The 18,528-nt window shown below is 34.0% G+C and overlaps 1 long non-coding RNA gene across 1 annotated transcript; it reads left to right on the forward strand.

Annotated features, from left to right (window-relative positions):
• Window positions 1–10,164: 10,164 nt before the first annotated feature.
• Window positions 10,165–15,294, forward strand: LOC116449456. The gene is made up of 2 exons (XR_004242398.1): window positions 10,165–10,673; window positions 15,068–15,294. It is a non-coding gene; the product is annotated as an uncharacterized LOC116449456 (long non-coding RNA).
• Window positions 15,295–18,528: the final 3,234 nt, after the last annotated feature.

The raw sequence follows: 18,528 nt of genomic DNA on the forward strand, positions 1-18,528 counted from the left end.
CATTATTATTTTGGATAATTTTAGCATAAAATATATATTTTGCATGTTTTTTTCTGGAAAACTGATTGTCATTATTGATACTTTACATTTTATTGCCTCTCTATTATGGTAGTCATAGAAATTATATTTGTATTTCCTCCAAGAATATCTACTGGGTTTCCATCTAGTAGGCCACCTAGGCCATGTACTTTCTATCCCTCTTTTTTTGTCTGACGGAAAATAATTATTTCAATTGGAGTCCTGCTATAGAAATGAACTGGTTATTGGAACAAAATTGCTTCTAATTTGTTTTGAGTGGAATAACTGCTCCTGCTGCTAACTCTTCTCTTTATGTTCACCAACCATTCAGAGTTTTTTATGAAATTGACAATGATGTTAGTCAGTATTTTCACCAATGTAATGGAGATTGGACTTTTCCTTTAAATCTTAAGAGTACATTATGTTTTCCTCTCCTACACTCAGTGCACTTTCCCCAAGACATCACCAGCACTCTTTTGTCTTTTACTTATTGCATCCTATTTATTTTACTTCTGTGTTAAACTTAATTGAGCATATACCTTTGGATTTTCATTATTTGTAAGACTTTCTGGTTTAAAATTATTTTTCTCTGCCCTGTGTCCCATGAAAGAAAGTGATTAAGCTTTACGTAAAGATGTACAGGCCAGTTTTTAATTGTTTCTTTACAAACTGAATAGCACTGACCATGGCTATTTTTCAGAATCTTCATCTTGGAAATACTTTAATCCGACCTGTGGGTTATATTATGTAGTGCACAAGAATCTACTGCAGTCAGCCATATCTTAACCATTGCCCAGAAAATTCCCTGTGATTCCAACACTTTATCCATAAAAAAAAAGGTTCTGTCAGAAAATAAAATGAGATATCTTCTTTATTTACTAACCAAGTGCCAAGCAGTTATTCTTGCACTATAGAGATCAAACAGAAAATTCAATTTGCCTAACTCATATCTAGGAACACGGACATGGGACAGTGCTAGAGGACAACACAAAGGACATCGCAAAATAACCCCCGCATCAGTTGGCCCAGACATTCCTGTAGGATAAAGAAGAGTGAACAATAGGAGTTTGTATTATGCACAACAATGGAATTGGAGTATGAGTCTTGATGGGTGGAATACAAAACAGGTAATGATGAATTTTGGGGCAATATTTCCATTGGGGTGTTCTAGTGAAGGCACGAACTGCACAGCTAAAAGCATTATTCTCAATATGCTTATCTATTTTTTGTCTTACATAATTCATGCATTCAGTAACATCCAAGCTACAGCACATTTGCATTTTCTTCTGTTTGACTAGAGGACAGGACAAATACATGCAAATAAATGTTATTTTTTGGTTTATCTCCGTTCCCTTGCTCTTCATTTGTCATGAAATCAAATAGCTTGACATTTTGACAGCCAATAATATATTCTTATGGGCACAAGTGAACTGATTAAAAAAACCCCTTACCTGACTTTCACTATCTTTCCACTAAGACTGCTTCTAGAATAAAGAAATTCATGACAGTAGATTCTTACAATTTCTACAGATTAATTTACTCCCATGTTATTCAGGTACTCTGTGATGTCATTCCTGTAAATAACAGTATTTTCTCATGCTTTTTGTGCTATGGTTCTTGAATTTTGGTATATATTTGGCTGTCTCCCTACTGTTTTACAAAGTTTGCCTGGAGATAATATGCAAACTCAAGTTGATTTTCCTAAATATCTTTGAGCAAAAAATTGGAAGGTGAAAGAACTCACAGAATTGATATGTTCTATAACATTACACAGATTAAAAAAATCTGGATGCACTGAGATGGGGATGCTTCCTGCCTAATGTAAGGACTTGCTGAGTCAGAGGGAGCACAACTGTGATTAGGATGCTGCAGGGTATATCTGAGATGATATAAATCCTCAGGTGCTTCACTCCAATGTACATCTTACGAAGTTATAGAAAGCAGTCGCTCAATAAAATAAAAAAACATTTGGGAAAAAAAAGAATATCTTGTTTGCATGCAGATTCAGGTCTTTTCTGCTGTTGAGAAACTTACTTTTTAGTTTAAACTAATTTTTTCCTCTCCATTTTTCAATTTCATAGTTCAAAGACAAAACTGCTAACTCACAGAGAATTAGGTGGACATCTTTGACAAAAAATAAGATAGTTCAGACTTGACTGACTCTGCCACTGTACCTTAGTCCATCCTCTTGGCCTTTGCAACCCAGGGTAGTTTCTCTTGACCTAATTGCTTTTTTCTCATTTCCCTTCTGAGGTTTCATTCTTTTCCCTTGAGATTGTCTCACTTTCCTTCATTTAATTTCTTATATAGTCCATACAATCACTTCTACAGTTTTTACATCACTCTAGTATCTCAGTATCTTCTTCGTTCCAGCTTTGTGCAACTGATTTTTTCCTAATCTCTTTTCTCTCTTCTTTTTCTCATTCTGCTTTCCTTTTCTTCTCCTTCTGTTTCTTCCCCTACTTTATCTCTTATTTATTTTCCTTCTATTGCTCTTCATCCTCTCTGGTTACCCATTTTCTCATCACTCCTACCATGCCACTGATTTCTTCTACCTCATTCTCCATCCCACTCTTTCTGGTTTTTTTCATCTGTTTTCTCTGATGCCTCCTGGCATGCACTGTAGCTCCTCTGCTTTAAATTCTTCTTCTCTGTTGTCTACTTTACAGACTTTTAAAAAGTTATTTTAAACCCTTTCAGCCTTTCTAAGAGAGGCCATTTTTGAACACACTTTTCGTATTTTCTATTACATAGAACTGGCTTCTCAAAATCAGTTTTTTGAGGGAGATGAAGGAACCGAATATAAAGCAAACTTTTACAGCCTGGAAAAATTTCCTCAAATCTCTTTACTTCTTCATCTCAGAGAAAACAATTGTCTGTGGTCATTACAATTAAAAAAGAAAATAATCACTTTTTAATGATTTTTTTCATTCTCAACTGAAATTTTGGTGCAATAGACAAAAAAATGTTTATTGGAAACAATTTTCTTTCTCTTACTAGTGCAGTCAAAAGCAAAAAGCATTTCTTCTTGGTTTTGGGAGTGACATGAACAATTACATGTGAAGATGAATCTGGTCACTCCAGGTCACTCCAATACATTGATTGTCCCAGTCACTGCAATGTAAGGCTATTCATTGCTATTACTAATTTTTATCACTGCTTGTATGGCAATAGTTTAATTTAAATATAAAGTAATAGCTGTGTAAACAGAGTGTGAGCAGTGTCAATACCACATTCAAGTACTGCTCAGCAACACATGGGAAATCAGAAAAATAGGAAGTTGAACTTGTTAAATTGAGAAATTTATAACTCAGAAATAGAACATGAAAGGGTAAAAAATTATAATGTTCTCTCCCTCCCCTGCCTCACCCTGCAATACTTTCTGTCCCCTGACTTACCCATTAAAAGTTAATATTTTGGCTTTAAAGTGAGCAAAGAATTCACCCTTACTATCTGGGGCCCTAATATAATTTACTCTGTCTGGCATTGCATAACATGCATCTGCAGTCATAGGAAATACTTTTGTCAAAATCCTGAATATGGCTGTTGATGAGAATTTAGACTGTAAAAACGACATGACTTTCATACACTCTTGATTCTTGATAGGTATCACCATCAATAAAATTTTAAAAAATAGTAGTAGTGGAAAACAAAGAGAAATATTCATGGTACAAGCACCAGATATTTGAAGCAAGGTAAAATTGCTTCTAACTAAAATAAACCACATTCAGACAGCCCTGGGCATTCTCATGACAACCTCTAGCTCATAAAGCAGTGGGTTTCTAAACTTATTCTTTTGTTTTGACTAGGCATGACCATTGTCCTCAAAAGAAAAGCATATTATTCCAACATGGAATTCAGGTTTCTCATAGATAATATGAAAATATAAAAACCAGCACAACCTTACTGTAGAAGCTGTAAAAAAAAGTTAAAATAAGAAAATTTCTACACTAGCCTTGGTCACTGACACTAAAGTTAATGTTTATTTTTGAAATAGGATATAAAGGTATTGTAGTATAATGGTATTGGATATGAGAAATGGTCAAGGGGGAGTATGTTTGGGCTTTTTTTAAGGAAATCAGCCACACACAGTGGTATCAATGGACTTCTGCATAATTTGATGGTGAGGAGGTTTATCCGTGGCATGGGAGATTTGAGTTGAAGAACCATTTTGAGACTCTGTATCTTTAACTGATATGTCCACTGTGTTATGCTAGAAAGGGGATTTTCTTACTGTTATTGTCATCACTCTTTTTCCTCTGGTAAAAGAACTGTACTGAATTAACAGGATTAGCAGAGGGAGGCTGCCCTTTCCCCCCTCCTCTGTTCAACTTCCTTTTCCTTCTCTGACTGCCACAGAATGAGGAGTAAAATTTCCTTTTGCTCAACATCTTTTCCATCCTGACTATTCCACATAAAATGAGAGCATAGCTGGCTCCAGCATTCTCTGTTCTAAAAAGAGACAACCCTCTTCCTCTCTTATTTCAGGAGACACCCAGGTAGAGTAAATCTTAAGGGGAGAAAGGCATCGAATAATCTAATATATTTCTTTACCTACAAGAGATCTCTGTACCTTCAAAAGAGAGAAGTAATCTTCAAAGGATTGTTTCAGGATCATTTTCTGGACATCTCCATCTCTAATAACATTTTGGATAACTGAGGTCACTATCTTGTCTCTTTCTTGTGGAGTAGTTTTAGTCTAAGCAATGGTTCCTATGTTTTTGCTGTACCACTTTTTTTCTTTATTATTATTGGTCTTAAAATAGTAACTTTGGAGCACTCAATGGTCTTGTGCTTAAGGCATCAGGGCATTTGGATTTTTTCCCAGGTTTCCAGAATCAATATCAATTGATCAGTATTGATTCTCAGTGGATTAATAAAGTAACAAATAAACCAAATTATTTTAAAGTATTTTTAATAACTTAGTACAAAGTTACATATTGTTTTGCATTTTTTAAAAGAATTATGGCAACATCTGAAATAAACTGTTCAGACTTTCCAGCTTAAGTAGAAAGAAAAAATATGTCCAAATCTAAAATGCAGATCAGAGTTTACCTTTCCTTTTATTTCTAGTTAGAGGTCATAACACTCGATTTTCAGTGATATTAGAGCCATTGAAAAAGATAGACACTCTAGATACTCTAGTTAACCCTATCTCAGAAATTAAAATACCGATGAATTTGTAGGTTACAATTATTTCATGAACATGATTAGTTCATGTAGGTTATATAAAAAGCACAGGCTCCTGTTATTGAAAACTACCAGATTTGGCTGACATAAAATTATTAAAGGAGTTGTTCCCTGTTAATTAAACTAAATTAAGACTATATCATATTAATAATATGAACAGTAAATTATTGAAATATAGTATCTTTTACATTACAAATATTATTGCTCTTTTAATTACATATTAACATTAATAAAATACAAAAAGGAACACAAGACTTGGAGTTAATGTGGATTTTTTTCTAGCTTTTGAGTTTCTGCACATTTTATAGTTGTATCAAGGTCATCAGCTCTCAGATAATGTAGCTAAAATTGATTTCTCAATAGTCTCCTGCTGTGCTTGATGTCATTTTCTGTCCTTATAAAAGACAAAAAACTCCAGGAAGAAGGTAAAAATTCTTGTTTTTCACAAGATATTTTCTTTTTATGTCCTATTGTTGCCATTCTTTTACTTGCAGATTTATCTGATGATCAACCCAGAAGAAAAATTCATTATTCCTGAGTTTAATGTTCCTTTCTAGAAACCTTACATACATCTGACTATGCCTTTTTGAATTAATGGCTTTGTGTACTGAGCAAGAAAATTTTCACAACCTGTTTGAATCTTTATTTTTCATTTTATTGTGCTGCTTTTGTGAAACTATCTATTTATGGTTTGATTTTTTCATAAACACCAAAAAAATCTCTGTGGCAAAAAAAGCCTGGTCCCCAAATTAATCAGTGTTTGTATTTTATTTAGTCAGGAAGCCAAAAAACAATGCATAAAATAAACAATTTTAAAGGAATGTTTGTTTTGTTTTTAAAAATAGTAAGCCAAAAGCTCACACAGACAATGCCGTTCTTCTTTTTTCCTCTTCCTTCTGCAGGAAATGTAAATTGACTTCATCTCTTTCATGACATTAATTGTTGTAGTACCTTGCTACCAATAAACTTCCACGTACTTTCCTGCAGAGAGATGGAAACAGTTGCAAAGTCAGAAAACACAACAAGCCTAGTTTAAGGCAACATCTGGAAAATGTTTATTTCACAAGTTATTTCTGCTGCTAATTAAACAAGCCAACCTAAAACCAGAAACTTCCAGAATATTAGAAGTTTGCTAATGAGTCCTGGAGAAGGGCAACAGCACTGCACTTGCCATATGACATGAAGTAAATGTAAGATAAAAAGGGACTGGCAAGAGACTTGAAGCTGCAAAAGGAAGTAATGAAAGAGTCTTTAAAGTCATACCAGGGAGCCATAGAAGAGAAGAAAAAACCAATCTGAACTTTGGAAGAAAATGAAAGAGAAGACTAATGACTGCTTGAAGATAAAGGAGGGAGAGAAGTTGGTGGGAGTGTGGTTCAGGCAAAAAAATTTAGCAGGTAAATTTTATTTGTGCAATCAAAATTTGTGTGACACTGACTCCAAAGTTAAGGATAATGTATGTAATAATAAAAATAACAGAAGGTATTCCTCAAACCAGCACTGAAAAAGTTGTGCCAAAACTATTAGTGTCAGTTTTCAGAGGGGTATTTTGTTTGAAAAATGTCAACCCTACACATATGATACTAAAAGCTTCTGGTACCAGTGTTGTGATTGTCATAACTGATGGAAAAAAAATTGAGTAACAAGGCAAAATTTCAGTACAAACCTTAGATGAGACATCAGAAGCAATAGAAGGGATGTTTTTTTCATATCTCTATCTGTTTACTTGTTTGAAAAAAATACCATTACATCAACAGAATCTCATTCTCCTAGGAAGAGTAAAATGTTTATTGAATAGGAATTTGGGGAAAGTAAGAAAAAACAATCATCTGATTTAAATCTGCTACAGAACAAGCCACATTGAGTTTAAAAATATTTACTTTATTGGTTAACAAAGAGATGAGCAAGTGCCCAAACTACACCTCTAGATTAAGTTGGAATTATCATATACTAAATCTGTTAAAATTTAAAAAGATTATATAAATACATGTCAAAGCATCTTATTATTTTTCCTTCTCACTAAAGGTAGTGATAGGTCTTTTTTATCATTAGATTTTTTATTTGGCCAAGAAAATTTTGCTCTTCTTCTTTCTACAAAGGAGGTTTAATTGTGTGAGAATTGCATTTCTTTCACTTAAATTTTGATTTCATAGTTCTAAAAATAATGTATTAAAAACACCAGCATCATTCAACCCTTGTATTAGTTACATTTTATTAGCTGAATTTAGAAGAGAACAAAAAAGCCTCTCTTGTGCTTTTTCACAGCAGACTCAAATAGACTGGCATCTCAGGAGAAGAGTAGTCTGTCTCCATGACACCTTGAAATATCCAGTTACCATAGTACCCACAATTTTAAAAGGTTGGTCTTTCCAAACAGTTTAGTAGGTGCATGAAGGAACTAATCCAGAGTGTATTTAAATGCTTCAGTGTCCTATTGTACCAGGTAATAGCAAGTTTTTAAGAGATAGCAAGGACTTTGTTCAAATGCTTGGTCTGTTACTGTTTCCATTGTAGCATCTTGCTTGGAAAAAGAATTAATTACGTGGTGAAAAAGACAAGCAGTAAGTTCTTTTTGAGGCTATTTAGAAGTCAAATTTTTAAAGCACATGAGCTCAGAAAACCAAAATAATTCTTCTTAGTTTTTCTGTTTAATTCTGCCAAAATATTTCAAAGGGTCTGTCTGAGCAATCTTTTACAGATAGCTCTAAGCAAACCGAGTACGTCTCAGACAATTAGGGGCTATATATATATTACCAAAATTTTCTATCTTATTTGAGCTATTAATTTGCAAATCCAATGAGTAGTATTTACTTCATTCATTGTTACCTGCTTTATACTTTCTTACTTCAATCTGTAGGGTAATATCTTGCAGAAGGGCACATCATTTGAGGAAGAAGATTGTGGGATATCCTTCAGAGTGATGATTATAGGTAGAGAACTAGATGACTTCACAAAGTAGGATCCTGCAGACCTGGAGAAAAAGGGCAATGAATAAGAAGAAAGATTAAAAAAAATATACTAAACTGTTGAAAGTGTTATTTGAAGTAGTGAAATAGTCACCTAGCATCCATCCTTTGAGAAGCATGATGAAAGATTAAAGTCATGGAGAAAATGCACTTCAGATAGTATAATGGCTTAAAGAAAATCTTTACAGTAAAAGCTATAAAAAACTTGCTATATTTACAGTATCAAAGATAAAGTAAAAGAAAGTCTGGAATACTTTAAATTAGTATCTTCACAGATACTGCAACAATATAGCAGAGATTAAGAGCTACTGATGGAACGCCCCAAGTAATAGTTATATGAACTGATGGCCAATTTACTTTTCTTAGTAGAGCAAAGAGAAAGTAAGGCTGGAGTTTTCAGCCTAGTGATCTCCGGAAAGAGGAAAGAGCTGTGGTTGCACCACAAAGTTAGCTGCAAATATTTGTTGACTGACCTAAGTTGGTAAGAGTGAAATTCAGTCAAGCTTTTCTGAGTGTTTAGATGAGTGTTCATCTCCAGGTACCTCAGAATATCAAAGATATCTGACCTCATCTCAGTGATCAGGCACAGGAAAAGTGAATGCTACCATATTTTCAGATGCTGCCTTGCAAAAAACGACAAGTCCTTTTTTTATTTATTTTTTTTAAAATTCTGCCGAAGCATCTATCAAATAAGGAGAAAATTTGTCTTTGCTACACAAGTAAAAATTTCGCTTAAGTGTTTAACTCCCCTGTTTCAATCTAATTTAACCTACAGAGACATTAATAATTTGCATTTAAAAGTCAAGAAAATATTCAATTCCCACAACAGAGAACAGGAAAGGTCCATTATTTACATGGACTGTTGGTTTAAGCATGATAGAGATGGTAAAGGGCTTTCTCACTAGAAGCTGGGGTGCTGAGCTCTGCAACTAGGTCTTCAACTTCTGCTTGGACAGACTGAAGGGCACATTAGCAAAGACAATTTGGAAAGTGTAAGTTTAATTTGACTCTAGTTTAAAGCAAAATAATTGCATATAAGCTCATAGTAGTATACCATCCATGCATAAAAATTAGAGAACTAGTTATGCAGAAAGTTCAATTTGTATTTTAGAGCTCTTGGATTGCCTAACTTAAACTGTATTTATTACATGCAGCACAGTCCTGATCAAGCATGTACAAATGTATTGGCTTGCCTCTTACATAGGAGAAATATAAAATGTGTGCTTTTTGCTATAAACTATTCAAAATCTAGTTCAAATATTATACAGGAAATAAAACAGACTTTCTCTTTTGCGATTGCTGGGTATGAAAGGTAGAGAGAAGTGACCAAAAAATTATTTCAGTTGACCTCAAATTGTCAAAATCATAAGCACAATTGAAATAGAAAATCCTGCTGTGCAATCTAGGCACAGATTCTGTATTTCAGAGTACTTGGCAGGTGAGACAAGCTTGTATCTGACTTTTGGGATAAATGAAACAAATCCATGAGCTTCTTCATCTTTTGCCAAGTAACAATAGCTCCTTAAAGGATATTCTCTCAAACTGGAATTGCAGCAACGCAGGAGCAGCTCTTAAACCCACAAATTGACTCCTTACAAAAACTCATGCTAAGCCTGTTTTTACTGGATAAGGCAAGTTGTCAGTAGTGTACTGCTGGCCTGTGAGGGTTTCCTCATACCTAGTTGTCTGCTCTGGGAAGCAAATATAACACACATGCACAGCAAGAGTCAGGAACTCAAGTCTGTTTTTTACACTATGACATCTAACATGTTAAAGTGTCTTGAAATTACAGCAACCTTAGAACCCCTTTTTCTCATACTATGAAACACAAACAAACCCTGACCATTATTACAGAAGCCTAAATTTAATAGATTCCAGTTTCTCTCTGTGAGGGTTTTTCAAACCTGATAATTTCACAAACAGCAAGTTTTCAGATACTTACCTGAAAGAGGAGTGAGTGACTAGTGGTATAAGCTGGATAGCAATTAGAGAGGACTGGCAGATGGCCACTGAGCGCAGGACTGGCAGTGGAAATCTGCAGAGCAGATAGCAGTGCTTACAGTGATGACAGATTGCCTGACTGGAAAAAAAGCTTGAATTCTCTTGTGTTATTTTACCCGGTGTTTTGATGGTGGACACAGAAGTTCAAATTTGGATTTACATCCATCTTTTGGAAAGATAATCTAAATTTACCATTAAACATATACAGTATCTTTATATATCGTTTTCTGTCATCAAAACATAGCCCTTTTCTCCTATGACTGTGATTCTTAACAGAAGTCTGCAATGTCTCAAGGAGTACAAGTCCAATGTGATACTTCTAAAAATAACAATGCAATTAAAATACATAAAAGAAAATAGTACATAAACTTACATATTCTCTAAAATTGTAACTAATTTTAAAAATTATATTTTTGTCACCAGCAGACCTTATTTGACTGCTTAATCCAGATAACCTTAAATCAGACTTGGACTCCATCGCCTCCAGTTCTTTGAGATGTAAGTTTATCCCTAGTGTCTATTGTATAGACTGAAGAAAGAGACTCCAAACCTTCTCATAGTTAGGTCACCTTTGTCCAATGGGCTTTATTAGCACTACAACATTTTCAGTGTTTCTTATTTGAACAGGAAAATGTTAGTTGCATATTAACCATCCTTCTATTTCTTTTAAAAATAAATCAATTCATGCTCTCTTTAATCTTATGCACTCTTGTGTAATGAAAATCTCAAAATTAGCTTTGCTGTTTCCAAAATCAAGTGAAAAATAGCAGCAGCTAGGGTAGTTCAATGACTATTGGACTAAGAGTCTTACACTGCCATCACACTTCATTTGCCTTTATCGGAATTCAGGGTCTAGCACTCATCTCATAAAATAGTTTTGCATCCAATATTCAGGTCTGTTTTCACTCTCCCAAATCTTTAATGTTACATCTCTTATTATTGTTTTTTAAATTGTCAATTCTATTGAATAGCTAATTTTCAAAACTTTCCTAACAATATTCTTGTTAAACCCGTAGATAGTACAAATCATGATTACTTCTTTAATTTATTATGCTCTCTCCTTCCTATAATGTATTATTTTCCCAGGGATGCTGTTGGGTTTTGTGTCACTTTGATACTAAAGATCCTTGAATTAGAATACAAAGGTGTCATTTGTTTCTATTTGACTTTCTTAAATACCTTGCCAGTTGGAAACACTTTTTCACTAATTATAGTGCCCTACTAGATGCTACTGCCATCAATATTGCAAACCTTTGCTGTCCATTCCGCTCATTTATGCCAATTTAGCCAATGCTATATCTTTCCTAAATGGACATATATTCCTAAACAAAATAAAATAAAATAAAATAAAATAAAATAAAATAAAATGATAAAATCTAAAAACAAGAAAAAAGAATATTTTTAAATGTCTGATGTATAGCTACTGCATAAATTAATTTATAAATTATATTTTTTGTTTATTAGAGTACTTTATAATGATTTTCATTTAGCATATGGCTTCTGGCATGTTTATATTTTTAATTAAATTAAGCTAATTCAAATAAAATTTCTGTAAAGATATAGCTTAAGAATTTGAAATCTCATTTCTGTAAATAGTTTATGATTCTTGTTCATGGTTCAAAATTTCCATCATAAATGAACTGTGCAAAACTGTTTTAGATGAAAATAAGGAAAAAATTTGTTCAAAGTTAAAAGAAAAAAAAGCTGATATTATTTTTCTAGTACTCTCCAGGCTGGAAAAGCAACCCTGAAATATCTTAACAATGTATTTTTCTAGGCAAAAAGCCCTTATTCATGAAACTATTTCTTATGAACAAATGCCAATTCTATGATGTAGAAAAACCCCAGAAGTACAAGCTCTCAATTACTTTGGTTCGAATTTTTATTTATATCTTATGTTTGAACAGCAAGATACATAAGCAAGACACATTTCTGGCCTACTTCTATGTTTGCATCTAAATGCGTGCCAGGAGGTTTTGTAGGTACACAAATTGATCTGGTATGTCTATAAAATCTGTAGACATCTAGTATTTCATGTAGACATGGCCTTTCATCTTCATTTTCTGTCTGTTAAAAATCTTATCTTTTAAAGAAAGGATTTAAAACATTCAAACAATTTATAACTGAAAGAAAAAATATATTTAATTCAGTGTTTACTCCAAGATCACGTCATGTCTTTGACACCTGTCGTCCCTGAAAAATAAATTGCTGTGTTGAAAAATAATTTGTTTAGTGTAAATGCACAAAACATTGTGTAGGTGGGGGATTTCTGTACCTCAGTTTTCCCTTGGATTTTGTCCCAAAAGACATTATACATCTATATTCTCTTGTAGCCATATGCACAAAATGAAATGCTTCAGCTTCATTAAAAACAGAAAAGAACAGAATGATGAAGCACAACCCTAACGTCATTATAACTTGGTATTACAGACTGTGTATCTTGTATATCGTACAGGTTTTTACTCTGAATTTTACTAAAATGCTGCTCATCACCTTTACAAGAACATATAGATTAATTAGGAAGGAAATTAATAGAGTATGATCAATCCTAAAAACTATAGTTACTGGAAAGAGATGTAGTATGGATCATGCTGTGAAAGGCAGAGACATAAAATTTACCTTCAGGGCAACAAGTAGAGAGACACCAAGGCCACTGAGTGCAGAAAGATCTACTTGTTGACTCCAGCAAGAAAGAAATACTCTTCCTCAGCCCCAGTTTGGGTTGTTTTAAGTCTTTTCTCTCCAGTTTTTCTGTAGCTCTTAGGTAATTCAAACTTACACCATTCAATGCAACCTGTGGTGAAATTTCATATAAATGTTGTTAGTCTGATTCCTCAGCTCTGTGAAGGAGATAAAAACTGGTACATTTCATTTTTATTAGATGACATATTGAACTTTTGGAGGCTTGTTGTCTTCCCTACCCTTCATTTTTACACTTTAATATTATTTTTTTCCACACTACTTCAAGTTTTCTTTTGGTAGACACACTGACTGGTTTTTTAGGAGATTTTTTCTATTTTTTAATCCCTTGCTGGACAAGTGTATGACTTTTGGGAAATAAAGAGGCACAGGAGCTTCAAATCTTAATAAAAGTTACAGATTAACAATACCAAAATAACAATAGAATATTAACAGGCAAATTGATGGAACACACAGAAGTTGAACTCCTATTGTGTGTTTCTCTTCCTACTGCAATTTTTTCTTCTTGTTTTCTTTTCCCAAGATACTGACACATAATGTTTCCCTCTCTTCATTCTGCTGCATTCATTTCCAGTTCCTAAATTAAAGATGAAGCTCTGTGGTGTAACTCTCACCCAGAGGGTTTTATATGGCCATCTTCATTCGACTGAAGATGGGCAGAAGATGATAGAGAAGTCTGGGGAAATGCTATAATTTTTTTGCCCTGCTGTGCTTTAAAAAGCCCATATCTGGCCAGGGGCTGCTTGAGCAGATAAACTTTGGGTTCATCTAGGCCCTTTGTGAGGCCTTTTCCTGTGTTTTGTCCTGAAATTCACCTCCTACCCAAAAGTATACACCAACATTGCCCTACATTTCCTTATTGTGGAGGAATGAAACTTATGCTGACGGGTTATCTTTCATTTGGGAAAGTGTACAAATAGGTTTTCAAAATATTTAAATAGACTGAACTATTTTAGATACTCCCTCCTTTCTTGTCTGTAAACTTTGAACCACAGTTGCTTTGAGCTTCTGTATCTTGTTTCAATTTTTAAAAAATGGTACCAAACTTTTACCCCTTTATATAAGTTCTGAGATCTTCTGGAAGGTTATTTGATTTATAAATACTTGTGAAGAATAACTGATGAGAGACATAGAGTGGAGGTGATGAGAGAAGTCAGTTTAAGTCACACCTAAGAGTTATAGGGGATAAACTGGATGTCACTGGAGTCCTCTGGAAACATGGTACCAAAGGGAGATTTCTTCTTGAAACTTCTTATATAAATTTGGGAAAGGATATTTAAACTATTTTAATGATAAGTAATTAAACTTTTGCAGTTATTCTTCTTCTGGCCAATGTGACAATGTCATGTCACTCACCCCATCCCTTCACAGTTATGAAGAAATAACAGCTTTGCAATGCATGTGTTCAGTGTACTAAGTTTTACTGCACAGTGGAGAGCAACAAGTTTTTTTAAACAGAAAACATATTTCTTGTGGAATACTTAATGCTGTTTCCATCATCATTCTGCATTGAACATGATCTCTCATTTAATTATTATTCCTTTTTTGTACTGGCCACCTTCATGTAAGAGCAGCAGAACTTTCACTACTGGGAAATCACTGAATTTCCAGAGGAAACGTGCTGGGTTTTTAACTCCATAAATATGCATAAATTTTCCACAAAAATTTTGCTCAGCTCATAAAAAAAAATGAGCAAACCAATTGTTACTGGCTTCCAGAGTCAATACATGGCTATATACAAAATAAAAATCTTAGTTTTCATAATGTGGTGTCATTACAGTAAAATGAATCTGGATTTTAACAGTATTTATTTGTCAAGCCTGTCAAATTCACCATTAGTCTAATATCTTTGTAACTGTTCATAGGTAAAAATAAAACTAGAGTACAATCAAACTTCATAGTTTTTAAAGGTGTCATTAATGATAAGCATTATAAAAGTTTTGGCCATTAAATATTATAAATATGTTAGGAATAGGAACAGAGAAAACTCATAATTTTTTCATGTATATTTCCAGCAAAATTTTCAAGCTCATATCTGGCTTTATGCTTTTCATCATTGATCAGGTTTTTTTTATCACTGAGACCTCGTATAAGAAGAGGAGTGAAGAAAAATCAGAAGCATTAATTTTTTTATGAAATCCTCTCTCACTATCTGACTTATGGTAGCTGACCACACACACATTTTCTTTCAGAATGCTGTAATTTTGAAGCAGGATGCATCAAGCTTTAGCTGCAAAAATGTTTTGTTCTCAAGAGTAACAGTGTAACACAGCCAACAGAGACTGCACTGACTGGCTTATAAAGGTAAGATAACAAATAAAATTATAAAGATGACCTAAGCAACACCTGAAGTCTAACACTATATTGAAAGTATAAATGATGAAAAAACCTCAAACAACCATATATATATATATATATATATATATATACCCACACACATATACACATACGCACACCAGTGATTAAGGAAGAGGAAGCAGCAGATTGGAGGGAACTCAGAAAAGGGAGTTATTAGGGAGAGGCTTAATTGCCTATACATTTATTTGTTTCCAGCACAGTCGATTCTTAATGTCTGAGTAATTATATACTAGTTTGCAAAATCTACTATAAAATACAGAAACATACAGTGTCAGGAAGATGGACTGACCATGCAACTTGATAGGTCTACCTCTACACTTTTATTTCTGTGACTACCACGGTCAACTGGAATTTTACCGGAAAATCTAAGAAAGATTACAGATAAGGCAGTTATCAAATTGATGTCTCATGTTCGTATTTTAAGGCTCAATACATTATACAAGAATACAACCAAAAACTTTGTATCTGTTATTCAGATTCCTTCCATTTGAGAGACAAATATTGTGCTTGCATAAGGTATACAGAGGAAAACAAAAAGTTATTAAATCATTCTAGATTTTCTACTAGAATTAGAGGAATTCCAAATAAAAGGTCCAAAATTCTCATATCAATCCATGAGGAATTTTTCAGTTCCCTCACCACTTGAGTCAGAAATAGAGGTAAATATTGAAATAATATTAGGAAGGAGCAGACATTCTATGTTTTCCAATGTATTATGTGTGTGTCAGTTTTGGGGTAGTATCACAGGCTCCTCTCTGGATTCAGTGATTAGTCTGCTTATGCCAGTGCCGTGTGTACCACACTGGTGACAGCTTTTGAGCAAGCCATGGATTTACCTGCAGACTGCACTTGGCGCCCTGAATGGACCACTTGGGAAAAAGGAGAAAGTTGTTGATGTTGTGATCAGGAATGCTAAATCATGGGATGTTCCTGAGAAAATGAGAGGCTTAGAGAAGATAACAGGGAATATACACAAAAGCTCCCTATGAAGCAATGCAATAACCAACAGAGAGTAAGTGGCTGAACACTTCAGTAGCACTTAAGATGTGCTACAACTATTGATGCCTGAGATGGCCACCTGAAAACAGAGACTAGACAAAAATAAGAGAATAAAAGGAGGTATTTATTTGAAGGGCCTTCACAGGTACACCCTGGGCAGTCAAAAGGCTACACCCAAGATGGACCCCGGTTCATGGGTTCTTCACACTTTTGTAATTTTCGTTCATTTGCATATCAGGGTTATGATTTATAACCTCAGATCATGATGTAATTACCCCAAGTTTCCCCCCCCCCCCTTTAGAGGCTCTTGGTTTACACATTTTGGGGCCTGGAGTCCTTGAAGTGGAAACCTAGAGAGATTTGTTATGTCTAACCAGCATGAGAGAACAGCAGCTAATAGGCCACAAGAAACTTCAGAGTTACATACTAGGCAGTACAGGATTTGGAAAATACAAAAGTTAAAATTTAAGGCATCACTATCACTTGTGAGATATGACCGATGACAAACTTTAAAGGCTGAAATAAGAAGCTGTATGCATAAAAATTATAAAGATGTTACCCAGCTGCTTGCAAGTTTTGGTGAAGTAGCTATTATGGAAAGGTAGAGGCCTTGTGAAATATTTGTAGAAGCAAAGGATAAAATCTCATTTTCTGTGTAGTGGCACCAGAGACACTTTAGAACATAGATTGTGTGTAAATTTCCTTTTATCTCAATGCTTAATAAGTCTATGTTAAGAGATAAAAGTTACTGTTGATGGGACAAGGGCAGGCATGACCTTTTGTTTTCAGACTTTACACATGGATTTATATTGAGAAAACAGAGACACAGTGATGAGTTTGTATAACACCTTTACCATTGAACATGACAACAAAATATTCTTGCTGTTGTGTTTTCTTGGCATGCACTCTTGCTACATATATATTTTTATGCTTTCCAATGCATATCCAAAGAATAAAAAGTAACATATTTTTGGTACTTTCTCATAAGTGTTCAATTTCCATCCCAAATACAAACATCTGTTTCAAAAATGCATTTGGATGTAATTTTCATTTTAATAAGACAATATTTAAGGGTTTTCTAATATCTGTTATTTTGCTCTTCTTTCAGTATTTTTCTCCTTGGAGGGAATGTTCTGTTACTAGAAAATTACAAGTAAAAGTATTGACATAAATTCAGAACAAAGTCAGCCTTTTCATATCGATGTAAAATAAACACTTCCCAGAAGCCTAAAACCTAGAAAATTCATTGAGCTTCATTGTCTGTACCAACTGGAAGTGACTACATAAATAGTTTGTAGTGTGAAAAACAGACTGTAATGTTTAAAATTTTCCTGTTGATCTACAATATATATCTAGACTACAAGATAAGACATCGTTCTGAACTACTCACAGAGGATGAGGACACTTTCCATATGAATGTACATCCAAAAATCACCATATCAAACTTTAGCTTGTCAGTCATACCATTAGTACCTGTAAAGGACATACATTACAGCCCTTAAGGATGTGTATCAAAACTCTTTAACCTTTACAGGATAGACAAGTAAAAGACAGGACAAATCCATAACATGCTTCAGGGGTTTGGAATGTCATATTGCAAAACAGAGAGAAACTGACTTTTTAGCTAATAGGGTAAATAACACCTTTTTAAGAGGTCCTTTCCAGCACTGTTTTCTATCTTTTCTATTCTTTCTGCACAGAGGAAAAAGTGGTCCTTCATATTTTTATTCCATGTTCCAAGCATATTTAGGAACTACATTGTGGAAGCAGAGTTGGGGAAGGAACCTGGTCTGAGAACACTGAGTTATGTTAAGGGAAAAATAAGAAGTAGCAGTATAGACTGACTGAAGCAAACAGTTTCATTTTGAAAAAAGAGTGGAAAATTCCCCATCACTTCATGTTTGCAATTCAAAATATTTTTCCTTCTTGAAACTTATGCTTTTCTTGCAGTAAAGTTCTATGGTCTCTTCTTCAGGTTTTATTTTCTTAAATTGTTGATTGTTTGCAGTTTTTTAAGAAATCACAGACAATAACAATAATAGAGTAAAAATACTTTCAGTTCAGAAGCATGGTGAGTATGTAAATTCTGTATAATCAATTGGAGAGATCTCAAAAGAAATTAAATCCATCTGGCTCACATAAGAAATACAGATATAAAGAGTTACAGACTATGAGAAGTTAAGCATCAAGGAGTTGGTACAAAGTCAACTAAGATAAACAGTAAACTTTCCGATCATTTAGTATGGCTGGTACTAGCAGAAAAAAGTGCTATAAGGCCATCCTATATTTGTGGATA

Source organism: Corvus moneduloides, chromosome 1 (genome assembly GCF_009650955.1).
Source record: "Corvus moneduloides isolate bCorMon1 chromosome 1, bCorMon1.pri, whole genome shotgun sequence".
NCBI lineage: Eukaryota > Metazoa > Chordata > Aves > Passeriformes > Corvidae > Corvus > Corvus moneduloides.